Genomic DNA, 12,910 nt, shown 5'->3' on the forward strand with positions numbered 1-12,910 from the left:
CCCCCGGCCCGGCCCGCTGCTGGCGTCCGTGGCCTGCGGGCCTCACCTGCCGCCGGCCGCCTCCCTGCCCGTCCCGCGGGGGTGGCTGTCTCCCTGTGGCCCGTGTACTACGGCCCGGCTGAGGGATCGCCTCATGGCGCTGGCAGCCGTGGTCCCGTCCTCGGCTTCTCCTGCCGCTTTGGCCGGGGTGTCAGTTGTGTTCAGCTGTCCTTGTGCGCGGGGCCGGCGTTCCCATTCCTTTTATAAGCGTGACTTGTTAAGGCTTTTCGTTTGCGTAGTTTTGGGGCTTTAATTGTGCCTCTTCCCCGTGTTCCTCTTTAACAGTCCTGTTCTTTTGATGGGATCTGAGCAGATGTTGCCCTTCTCTGGTAAGTAGTGTTTCGCCTCCCCCGCCCCGTTCCCCCTGACGTGGTGTTTAAGCTTTTGGATTTGACATGGTGTTTAAGCTTTTGCCTTGAAGCTGTTCCCTTTTCTGTTCATTCTTTTAGGGAATGTTGTTTTAGCAGCAGATGAGACCTCGTGTTCCTTCACATCTCTCTGTACAGGAAACCGATTTCTTTCCTTTTCATGCACACTTCCCTCACGGGGGTGGGGGGAAGGCTGGGTATGAGCTTGTAGCTCTTGCAGACTTCAAGTCAGATAGGCAGTCTTCTCCTGTGTGCTTCACCTGTTTGTTTTCGTGTGTGATGAGCCCCTGTAACCATGTGCAGTGAGGCTTTCTCTTAGAATAAAAGAGTTTGTCTAGTGAATCATGTCAGGTAGTGCTGAGTGTAGTGGTACGGCTTGGCTTTATGGTGAATATAAAGGCATGTTTAAATGCCTCAGTGAGTCCATTGGGAAGGGATGGTAGTGTGACTGGAGGAACTATGGCAGGTGTCTTGTGTTACCTGTCATGCTCTAAGCTTTAGGTAAAAAGGCTGAGGTGCCTTTTTTCTGTTATTAAAGCATGTGCTGTAGTATTTGGAAATTAACTTTTTTGGTGGAGGTGAAGGAAGTTTTTACGAAGGAGCGCTTGCAGATAACCTGAGGGGAGAAGGCTGACATCTGATATCTGCATTGCTTCAGCTGTTACTGATCACAGTGGTTTTGGAAGATAGAAAAAGTGCTTTCTTTCGTAGTACAGGAAATACTGTGAACTCTTAAGTGTTGAAACTTTCTGCAGATAAGTAAAGGCGGGGCATGGGATTCTAAAGCGGTTTAGTGACAAGTGTTTGTGTGCCTCTTTGGAGTTTGGGGAGGGGTAAGTGTGCAGAAACAGTAATGTTGAGCAGTGGTGGTTTTTTTGAGCATTTGCACAAAAAGGTGCTCTTGTCCTGCTTCAAATTATAGGAGTGGGGGCTAGGCATGTTCCTAAAGTTTGAGAATCAAGAATCAAGCTTAGTTCTCTTGCTGGCAGTGCTGTAGGTACCTATCTAGGATACTGTTAATATCCATTACAATAACTGTCTGTGCTAGAAATTATTAAAATACCAATGTCAGCCTGCTTAAGTAATATCCTATGCAAACCACAAATGATACCAAGTAGGTGGAATGGGTCAGCTTGATAAGCTCTCATGTTTTTTTAATAAAAATGGCCATATGTAGCTGGGGGAGATGGAAATGGAGCATGCACAAGCTTCTGAAGATAGAGGATACAATATTTTATCTCAGATCTTATTCCACCTACATGCAACCCAGGATGGTGGAGAGAAGTATGTTCGCAGCCTTTCAAGAGTAGGAGGAATGTGGCTATGCAGTACTTCGCTGGCAATTAACCCGTAAAAGAGTAACTTAAGGAGGAGGGTATTGTTAGGCTGCTGGAGTAGCAGGCAGAAGCCTGAGAAGGCTGCTGTAGCAAGGAAGAAGGAATTGTCTCCATGGAGTGAATCGGAGGAACTGGGTTAGCATCTGGGACAAAGTTTTGAGATCTTTTCATCTGCAGAGGTCAAAGGGATGTGATGGCTGTTCCTGCTGTGGAAGCTTCCTATTGGGATGTGTAACCGGATATAATGAGATAGGACTCTTCTACTTGATACTGGTGGTGTCTTCCAGAACATGTGACTCCAAATAGTGCATTAGTGCTTAGCAAATATTGTAAGCTAGAATGACAAGTCCAGGTAATTAAATATGCACTTGTTTCATAGTTGCTTTCATTGGCTGAATCAAAGTAGTATAAGTTATGTTTCTTTCAAAATGAGCTTCTAAGTGCTAAATTGTCTAAGCCATGACATGCAACTGTTCCGCATTTGTCTCTAGCTTGAGTAGCTGGTGGTGTAAAAATCTGCCTGTTAAATCCCATATGGGTTTTAACTCTGAGAAATGAGCTTCGTGATTTGTAATTCTATCGCTCTTCTAGATATTGGTGCCATAACTTCCCAGTGCTGTCAGGAAAACTTTAGGAACATGCCTAGCACTCAATTCATGCTGTAATTCTTGTGAATTAACTGGATTGTTAAAAGATAACTATTTCTTTATCTTTGTGGTGCTTCAGAATTTCAGGGTGTTTGAGTGGCTTCCATGAAAAGACCTAAAAGTGAAGTTAGTGCTAATTCAGGAATTTGAAATTCTGACTTTTTACTGAGGCTTGCTCTGCTCAGTAAGGAACTGAAGACCTCAACTCCTAATGCGTCACAGCTTCTACCTTGGATGCATTAATCCTGAACGGTGCAGGATTGCTGTATCCAGACTGCTGTATGGACTTGCATGCTTGCCAGGTTCTTGTGTCTGCTGCTTGTGGGATGGGCAAAGATCACAAACTACATCATCATTTGGTGTCAACTGTCCTTATTCGGAATGTAGTTGATAACTGAAACAGTCAAGACTTTGTCCCCTTGCCTTGGGGTGAGCAGTTGAGAAGGACTTACAGAATGTACTAGATAACACAGAAATCTAATTGTAAGCTAGAGCATGAGTAGCCCAGACCTGTTCTTCCCCTTGTCTGATTAATAGTTTCTGGTAGTGGTGTAAGGGAGGCGAACACCAACTGGCTGTAGTGATTTAGGGAGGTAATGTTTTATCCCATAAGGCCTCAAGTCAGTCCCTGCTGACGTGAACTAGAGGGAAGAACAGCCTGTAGTAGCAGGGAAGAAGTGTGGCATTGTCTTGTTGAAACCAGTGGTATCTTTCACCTTCGGTCTGTTACGAAGTGTTTGGATTGTGTTGCTCTGAGCTAGAGATGCTCTGTTCATGTTCAGTAAGTAGTGATATGTGCCGAGGAGTGAGGCTTGGGACTGCAGTGCCACACCATGCAAAGTGAGCTAGGGAGGAAGAGCAAAGCAGAAGCCTTTCTGGAATGTTAATTGAAATGGATAAGCTATTTCTGGACTCATTGATGTCCATCAAAAAGCACTGTTTTTAAAGGCTTAATTTAAAGTACAATTGCTGATTCCTAGCTTTGGTTCATATTCTGAAACACCTCTGACTCAGAATCTTAATCTAAAGTTTAGAAAGCAGCAATTGGGTTGACATGTGAATGTGACTGCAAGTTAAGCTGTTAACTGGAGGTATGCTCTGTAGGTCTTGCTGGCAGGCAACTGAACACATTGAAGTTGAAGTGGCAACTGAAGCATTGTTCCTCCTTACAGGTGTTAATGCTGAAAACAGTTGCAACAAAGTAAGCTTCGTATGATCCAGGTTGAAGTTTTTCTGAAATTTGTGTGTGTATAAGCCTGAAGCAACTAATAACATTGTAATAGTTACCATGTAGGTGGTGGAAACCTTCTGGACTCTGATAAGGGGGAGAAAAAAAACCCTTCAAACTCTCAAAAAGACTGCCTAAATAGGTGGTTCTTGCCCTTGCTTGGGAGGGTTGGATTTCAGAAGACTTGAAGCTGGATGGCCTTTGTTAACTGATATTGCAGCTAAACTTGCACAAGGTGCTGTATTGAAGTATTACCACTTCTGGAAAAGTTAATACTTTGAACAAGATTCTGGTGGAACTTAATTTTAGAGAAATTAGTCTGTTATTTTTCCTCTCAACTAGGAATGAAGTGAAAAGCTGTAAAGCAGCATTAATAGGCTGGCTTGGGGGCAGGCTGTTGTACAAGCTACCAGTCATGCTGGTAATAAAATGTGGCCTCAGTAACACATGCTGATAGATCTTAAGTAGAATTAAACCCCCTTTTTAGAGAAATTAAACAAAAATACTGAATTGCAAATACTTTAAAATACAAGTTTGCAGTTCAGTGTTAGTTGAAAGAGGACAGAACATCAAAGAACCAAGCCTTAGAGAAGTACTATAGGTGAAAAGCAAAGCAAGTTGTCTTTTGCCTTGCTCAGCATATCTCACTGTCATTTTCGGTGTTCATTGTGATGGACTGACTAGCCACAATGAAAATGAAGTTGAGTATGCTGCTGATGGCTTTCATCTGAGATGATCTAGCTGATGCTTTTACTGACTTTTGTGATACCAGTTCTTCATCAGATTATTCTCCAGTGTGTGAATAGCATGGTGGTAGTCATCCTCAGGGCTTTTAGCTATTATGTATCTTGTGAAGCATTAGAATTAGTGGTAGCTGTGAAGCCTGAGTTTAGCTTGGGAAATTATTCTGTCACCTATAGTCCCTGGCTACTTAGGAAGAGCTGGGCTTTTGAAAGGGCAGTCAGAACAGACCACCCACCCTGATGGGGTGTGTTCTTTATAGTGAGAGCTGTAACACAGTATGTTCAAATGTTTGAACTTCTGAGACTAGATGGCAAGGCAGGCTGCCATGAGCCTCTGAACTTTGAGAAGATGGCCTAGAAGACAGTGAATATCCATATAGGAAAGATCTGTGTTTTGATACTCAAGCTTCAATATTTAACTGTCTCTTTCCTTCCTGTTGTGTATGTTGATCTCAAGCTGTATGTTCTGTGCTCCCCTCCGTTTGATTTTAGTCCAATTTCTGCTGCATTTTCTGCAGAGTGACAGTTTCCACAGGGTTGGGTAGGGCTTCTCCACAGAATCTCCTCTAGTGTGGTGGCTGGTATGTACTTCTGGGGAGGATAAGTGGAAGCCTTCAGTGTGAGGAGAGCTAGAAAGCTCCTCATGGGCAGGAACATGAATGTCAAAGCTCTTATAGTACTGTCTTTTTTTATCTTCTGGCAGAGCTTTCAAATAAGAAACTGTGATAGCATCTTAACTTGGTTGCAAGAAGAATCAATTTAAATGTGCTTTTCTGCTTGCTGGTTTGGGTCCCTGAGAAGGCTTGGGCTGATCAGCATACCTATTGGATCCCATGAGGTAGAAGCAGGATTTAGGTACTTGGTTTCTTGAGCTGGGGCAATCTGCAGGTGCATGGATCTACAGCTGCAGGCACCTAGTAGACTCAAGGCTGAACATACTTGGGGACTGTTGGATATCTTGGGGTTTTTTTTGTCTTGGTTTAATTTCAGAACTAAAGTTATTCTTTACTGGAACTATCTCTAGCAGATACACAGGATCTACCTTCTCAGGTCCTCCTTTGTTTAGCTCTTAACTGGGAAAAGAATTGGAAAAGACTTTCACTATAATCTCAGCTTCTTGCTTTTCAAGGAGACAACATTGTCAAATGTTGTGCTTCTCCCGTGCTGTGAGTATACGATCCCCATGGATAAGAATTCTACCGAAGGCTCTCATGTTTGTGGTCTTTCTTACCCTATTTTAAGAGTGTGGAAAGATTTTCATCAGGGAAGACCAGTGAAAAGCTATACATCATGCTTTAACTGAGATTTCTGGAAACAAAATAGCTTGAAATAGGGATCTTCAGCTAGGGTGCCTGTCTGTATGATAAGGTCTCGTGTTTATGCAGGTCTAATAGTCTCTTTAAGTATTTTTGACTGTTCTTGTACTCTACAAGGTTTAGTTCCTAGAATACATCGTCAGTATGGGGAGGAAGCAATGCACTTCAAGTTGAATTTGTGGAGGAAGACTGCTGCATTGCCGTAAATAAGTTTTTGTAGTTTTTCTTTCCAATACCAGAGATTTATGCACTGGTATAGACATTATTTATAGAAACACTGCTACAACAGTTTTCTGTTGCCCTTTTGTGGGCCTCATTTGCTTCTCCAACTTTGGGACTGGAAACTAGGGTTATAATCAAAGCATTAATTCTGCAGTGTTACCTGAAAGGACAGAGCTTCAGGAAGAAGTAAAAATAGTTGCTCTTTCCCTATGCCTTTAAAAGAAGGTTTTGACTCCTATATTGACTGGGAAAGGGCAGGCTCTTGACAGAATGAGACTGTTTTCTCTAGTGCTGCTTTCTCCAATTGTGGAAGTGCCTGGGGGAAACTGCTCCCAGCCACCTGTGTCAGGAGAGGACAGAAATGTCTGTCTGCATGCTGAAAGGTGTAGGTGGAAATCGTGTCTGTGAAGACAAGATGCACTTGGTTGGCTTTCTAACTACCCTGGGAGAGTGAAGCAAAGGCAGGACTTGCCTGCAGGGCATGTTGCATTTGCTATCTCCCCAGCTCACCCCTGTGAGCAGCCTTTTATGTAGGGGTGATGTGGATCATAAGCCTTCCAAGTCCTGTGAGTATGACTTTTCAGTTTCTCTGTGGTTTGACTGTTCTGTGCAAGTAGGATTTTTCTGGGGGGGTTGCTGTGCAGCTGGTGGCAGGATTTCAGAAAACAGATGGAAAATCAGATCTTCCCTTGAGTCTTTATCGTGTAGAGTTTAGCACCTCATAGGTCAAGGGTAGACTACTAGAGTTTTGATTTCAGTTATTTAGTTGCTAGAAATTGTAGTTGAAAATAATGAGGAGTTGAGTGAGTGCAAAGGCTGAATTAAAGAAATGATAACAAAGACTGAGTACCCAGGGAGATTAGGAGCAATTTATCTGCACCTACTGTAACACTGGAATGGTTTACGACTGTAGAGTCTTAATACCTTTCACATCTTAAAGTAGATGTTACATGGGTAAGATAACTTCCAGTACTTCTGAAGTGAAGCCTTGATCTTGTTGTACAGAAGGTGTTAGAATGATCCGGTCTAGTAGTTGGTCTAGTATTAAGCTCTGGATTACCACTCTTACGCTATCACTACATACTTTCAAAATGTTTAAGTCCTAAGCTGCTCGTGGAAGTGGTTGCAGCTAGGTTTGGGATTGGTAGAAAATGTTTCCCTGGAATTTCGTATCTGGTAGTTAGAAGGGGACCAGCAGCCTCATTCTCCTTGTTTTCTCTGCAAGTAGATCAGGAAAAGGAGTAAGCTAGTTGCTGTGGCTGTCTGATTTCATCTCTTGTAGCTGTAATTGACCTAAATGTGTACCTGTGAAAGCTTTACTTACTGCATTGCTATCTGTAAGCTTGTAATTGCTATCATTGAAACTTAAACCTGAGATAAAATGAGATGCTGTGAAGTTCTGTTTGTAATTATACTGTTTGTTGCATCCTTGATAGGGTGCTTGCTGTAAGACCTTTTCAGACCTCGTTCTGGATTTGTTGCAGCTGAGAACTGTCCTCAGTTTTACTTGCCTGCAGCCTTCAGTGTCTTCTGACTTTCAAAAATACTGTTATCAAAGCTGACTTTTACTGTTCTGTTGGTTGTCTGTAAGTTCAGCCTTTTAAAATACTTGCCTATCTCCTGACAAAGAACAGATGAGCCAAAATGAGAGGCTATGAGAAGAAAACTCACCTGCCATATTGCAGGACAGCTTTGCTTGAAAATTAATGCGAGGATATTACTCTATCCACTCTGCAATTGAAGTTTGCTGTGACCTGACTAGAGTAGAAACACCTTTTGTAAGTGTTGTGAGCTGATAGCTTTGATTTTATTGTTCTATTTGAGTTTTCCTGAATTTTTTTCACTTCTGAGAACAAATATGTTAGTGTAATGTAGGCATTGTTGAACTTTTGATCCAAGAAACCTGACCAAAATTTCTAAGCAGGTTGCATTTCTAGGTTATTTTGATGATTTTTCCTTTAATAAAAGGAAGCTGAAAGCAAGTGAAGTGTACTTAATGTAAACTTGCAAGCTTATTGCCTCTGCCTGCAGACCTTTTACTTCTTTCCATCTAAGCACTGTGCATGTTTTTTTTAGGAGTGGATAAGCTTTTCATCAAATTAATGACTAATCTTTATCAAACTAGTATTCATCTTTACAATTAAGCATTCCTGTTCTTCAATTGTATGGTGATTGGTGGACATACTAGTCATGAGTACATTTGAGAATTCAGATTCTTAATTTTCTCTCACTGCTGGTAGCAGGAATTTGCTGTGAACAGGGCATTATATTCTGGTTGGATACCCATTATAATTAAATTATCATCTTTGTCTATGTTCAGTGAACCTTTCTTTGAGTAACTTCCAAAAGAATGCACCTTTTTGCACTTTGGGAAAATCTGAATTCTCTAAGGAAAAAGGAGGAAGATGGAACAAGTGAAATATTTTGAGGTCTGCTAGGCTTTCCTTGTAGGTTTGGCTAATGGATTATGGTCAAGGCATAGTTGTTTTCTAATACAGAATACAATAGCTTGCTTGTTTTCTTTTACTCTGGACTGGAATCTCTTAATCCCTTCAGACTCAAGCATGAGTATCACATGATTTGGAGGTGTTTGGTTAGTGTACTTCACTGGTGCAGAGCATCCCTGTACATAACAGATGAGTAAATTGGGACTGCAGAGAGAAATCGCATGGAAATTTTCAGTTTTGGAGCTCCATGTCTTAAGTGTTTAATATTTTGTTGCTGGGTCATGTTCTGGCAAAACCAAGGGGAAGCATCTGGTCAGTTAGACTTCTAAGTAAGGAGATCAGATTTCTGCCCTAACCTCCTAGTTCATGATAAAAAGGACCACAACCTCAATATACCAATAGTATACTGATATGGTCAGTATACTTCCAGATGCTCAAACCATGTATTAGGGTATTTATATGGAAACTTCCTTGCGGGAGAACTGTGGTGGTACAGCTAATCATGAGGAGTCCTTTCAGAATCTCACCATATGGGACATCAGTGGGTATATAGCAGTATAAGTAATACTCATAAACCCTTTTTAAAGTAAAAGAATAAATGTTCATTAACAGATAACTTCAGAAAATAGTAGATTCCTGGATAGCTGCATAATGGTACCAACATGCCTGGTCACTGTCATGTTGCTTCCCCCCCTCAGTTCTGCAGGCTTTAGTAGCTGGAACCAAAATGTCTTCCACATGTCAAACTGGAATTTTAGCATTTAAATGACAGGATGAATGCTGATACTTGATGAGGGTAACTGCTAAACACTGATCTAGTGAGAAGACTAGACAAGATGAGTATGTTGTTGGGGTTTTCTGAAATAGAATAAGATTCCCTAAAATGCTGAAATATGGTAATGAACTGAGGATGGTAAAAAACCTCCAGTGATTTAGAAGATGATGATCTTGACTCCTGGTGCTGCTTTTGCAGAATTTGGTATGTTAAGCAGAAGATCACTGTTGCTTTGCTTGGAGTAGCTTCAGTAACTGATTCTACCAGCAGCTGAAGCCTGCTTCTTCCCAAGCTGTTTCACTTGCATTGAAAGAAATGCAAAAATAATTGGGGAGCTCTAATTGTGGTGGCTCTATACTTAGCTCGTTACTACAGGCAAATTATCTTTTGCTTCTCAAGTGTTGACTGGTAGGCTGGTTTAAGAGCTGTCTAGCTTTCAATTGCTAGGTCATTCTAACTCCTCTGCAATATTTTTATTGCATAGGTACTTCTTCCTGTAAACTCTTGAAAGGCTAGTGATAACCTAACAAACAGTGGAAGGGTCTAAGGATGAGAATTCTTTAGTAATTCACTAGAGAAAAAATCAATGCCAAATCTGCTGTTGTAATCAGCTTGGAGTAGGAAGCAATTTTGAAACCTGCTTGATATGATGCTCACCTGCAAAGGGTGGTTAGGTTCATTACTGTCACTGCACTGGCTGATGCCTGAACTGGGTGGGTGTGGTGTTCATGTGGAGGAGTCAGCCTGGAGAGTTGTGGACAAAGGCTGAAAGGATTTTGCTTGATTTGGCAAGTCTAAGATTGGTGTAACAAGGACAATAAGAGCTATTTCTTGCTTTCATTTTTTAAGACTATTTTTTAAATAAGCTGTTTGTATAAGGTACAAGTTTAGGTGCTCCTTTCCTTTCTGAGGGTCACACCCAGAGAGCAGTCCTATTAAAATTAATAGTGCTATTGCATCATTCCTTAGACCGCCATGTTCTCATTCAGCACTAAGGTATGAAGACTTTTCCACTTGCATAAGTCAACTTGATTTGTTCTGGTTGGAAGGAAGCAGTTTGGTAGCTCACTGAAGAGTAAGTTGCATGCTGCTGTGCCCTGTGGCTTATTTTCCTAAACATTATTATTTCAAGTTATTGTCCAGCTTTCTTAAATGTGTCTTAGCAGTATGTACAACTGCCTGAGACTGGACCAGTACTCACACAGAGGTAGTGATTATCTGGCTAGCCCTTGCTGAATGCAGTTCCTTTACTGCTTCTAGCATACTTCTTGCTCCTAGACACAAATTTGGCATTCAAATTAAAGACCTAGTAAGGCTAAGCCCCATGTACTGGAATGTATTTCAAGAGCCCCAAAATTGCAATATGGTTTAATCTACCTCATCTCCTTTCAATTTCTAAGTATTTATAACTGTTACTGTTTTTTCTGGTTCTTCCAACAAAATTCAGTTTTTAGCCTTATCGTAAATACTTGCTACCATGTGTCAATCCCAGCAGACAAAGTAGTGTACTGGTTAAGAAACACTTTTTCTAAAAATTTACTGCAGATCCCGTAACATTTGTTAGTCAGCTAAACTGGCTTCACTTATCAAAGGCAAGGAGTGATAAGTTAAAACATGCCTTGTCAAAAGAAGTTGATCTTAAGTGACTTGTATCATGAAAAGGGCAAGAAGGGACTTACGTTTTTTTGTGCAAGAATTACCATATTAGCAGGTGGGCTGGGGAGAATCTGGTTAAGCTTACAGTTTAAAGAAAGGCCTAATGCCAAAAAACCCTCCAAAAACTAATTTATGGGCTTAAACTCCACAGTTCTTATACTGACTCTTGCCAAGACAATTAAAGAATTCCTATAGCTAGTTTGAATTTCCAGGCTGGGTTTGGAGCATGATAGTTGCTTCTGCAGGTGCAGAGAACACTCAAGTCTGTTCAGGTAGGTTGGTGAGTCTTGGTGGTTTTATTGCTGGAAAGATTTTTAGGAGTCTGAAGATGTTGCTGTGAAGCACATTTGTGGTGCAGTTGCAGATGTAGCCAGCTGGGTTTTTTTACTGCTTGTAAAAAGTCAGCTTTTGAACTTTCATGAATTGATGAACAGTAAACTTTAAACCGGTGGTGTAGCACCAGTTTTCTAGAACTTCAAGCCTCCTGTTTGACTTGGGAAAATGTGGGAGGAAAAAATAGGATCCCTGTGTGGGATTGGTGTTCTTAAGATCTGCTTAACTATTTGTAGCTAGCTAAAATGCAAAAGGTGAAGGAATACCCTAGGGCCAATTCAGAGAAGGCTTGTTCAGCTGAATGAAGATCAATTGTGGTAAAACAACTCAGTGCATCCATCATCTTTGCAAAAGAAGACACAATCACCACCATATTTCAATAGCAATTAGTCAGGTTTTGCCATTGTATTCTCCCCTAGGTGACTTTATGCTAAGTATTGTTGAAAGACTTGACTTAGCAGAGTTTGTACATGTTGAAACAAATACAATGGCTTGAAACTTGTCTGAAGAATCTGCTGCTTGTTAGCTGACTTCTGAAGAGCCGCTTTACCTGTAACCCTTCAAAAGCAATGCTGATGACTTGGTTGCTTTGATTTTTTTAATAATGCTTTAAACAGAACTCATAAAGAGTTTAAACAACATATGGATAGTTTATTGCATATAAGAACGTGGAAGAGAAAGTTGTGAATATTTGTGAAGCTGGGAATCCATAGATCGTGCTGTGTGAGTGACAGGTCAGCCTCTACACGGAATTCAGAGCATCTTTGCCATGTTGTAAAAAGCTTGTTGCCTGGTGCTGATCTGTTCCTCCTATATAGAGCTTTTTGTAACCTTTAAACTCTTAAGTATAGAACAGGAATTTATCCTGTTAAAACCTGCATTTGTTTAAAGAGTTAGCTCTTATTCACCTATGTCCTACATCTCTAGATCTCAGTTATTTAAATACCAAGGTGTGTGTCACTCTAAACTTACTGGGTAGGTAAGTTTTTCCTTTAACAGAAAGAAGTAAATGTGACCTGTAGCGAAAAAACAGCTGTGCCTATCTTGTTACACCTTTTTCATTCTTCAGCTTTATGTATAGCGTTGAACTTCTAAATTAGGATTTAAGAGTTGGTCTGCTGGTGAGTTTCTGTCTGTGAAATCCTGGAGATCTGTCCAAGTACTTCTGAGATGAAGAGTGTTTAACTTTAGCTTTGTCTTGGAAGTGATGTATTTTATGTTGTATCTGATGCCAATTTTACAGGCTTTCTTTTGGGGGAAGAATGGGGAAAAGTCCTTACTAATGTCTCATCTAAACAAAATAGGCTGGGTGAATAATATAACATATACTGGGTATATGGAATATCTTAAAAATGAAGCGTTTGATGAAGTAGGTTGAATGGTAGGGTCTGAAGGCTTCAATTCTGAAGCAAGGAATAAGTCTTCTAATTTGTCTAGTTGGGTTTGCCCTACTTTCAAGCCTCACTGAATTTTCAAAAGGAGTAGCAGCAGATTTTTTTGTGTAAAACAGTAGGCTTGAATTATATCAGTTCTTATTATTTTGAGGTAGCTTGGTGTAAAGTTTTTTGCAGAAATGTTGCTCGTACTGAGCTGGTGGAATGGGAGTTAAGGTAAGTTCATCACAAGTCAAATGTGGTTCTTTCTCTTCTAGTATTTTAACTCCTTGTCACAAGTGACACTGTTCCTTGCAGCCAGATTTGACGTTGAAATCGGCAACTTAACCTTTGATTCGGTGTTGCGTCAGCCCATTGCATCTTCTGAGTTTAACTTGCGGTCTTAGTGCCATGTTCAGCGTGACT

At 40.9% G+C, this 12,910-nt stretch overlaps 1 protein-coding gene across 4 annotated transcripts in view; it reads left to right on the forward strand.

Annotated features, from left to right (window-relative positions):
- The first annotated feature begins 79 nt into the window (after nt 1-79).
- The window catches only part of MTMR3 (myotubularin related protein 3), an 82,143-nt gene continuing 69,312 nt past the window's right edge, over nt 80-12,910 (forward strand). For 2 of the 4 annotated variants that reach the window (XM_010563339.1, XM_010563340.1), the window contains exon 1: nt 82-368. The gene's annotated coding sequence lies outside the window, so the exon portion shown is untranslated. Of the gene's footprint in view, nt 369-12,910 lie in introns of all 4 variants that reach the window. The other 2 variants (XM_010563341.1, XM_010563338.1) reach the window with 2 other exon arrangements.

Source organism: Haliaeetus leucocephalus, unplaced genomic scaffold (genome assembly GCF_000737465.1).
Source record: "Haliaeetus leucocephalus isolate CR32 unplaced genomic scaffold, Haliaeetus_leucocephalus-4.0 Scaffold165, whole genome shotgun sequence".
NCBI classification, from domain to species: Eukaryota; Metazoa; Chordata; class Aves; order Accipitriformes; family Accipitridae; genus Haliaeetus; species Haliaeetus leucocephalus.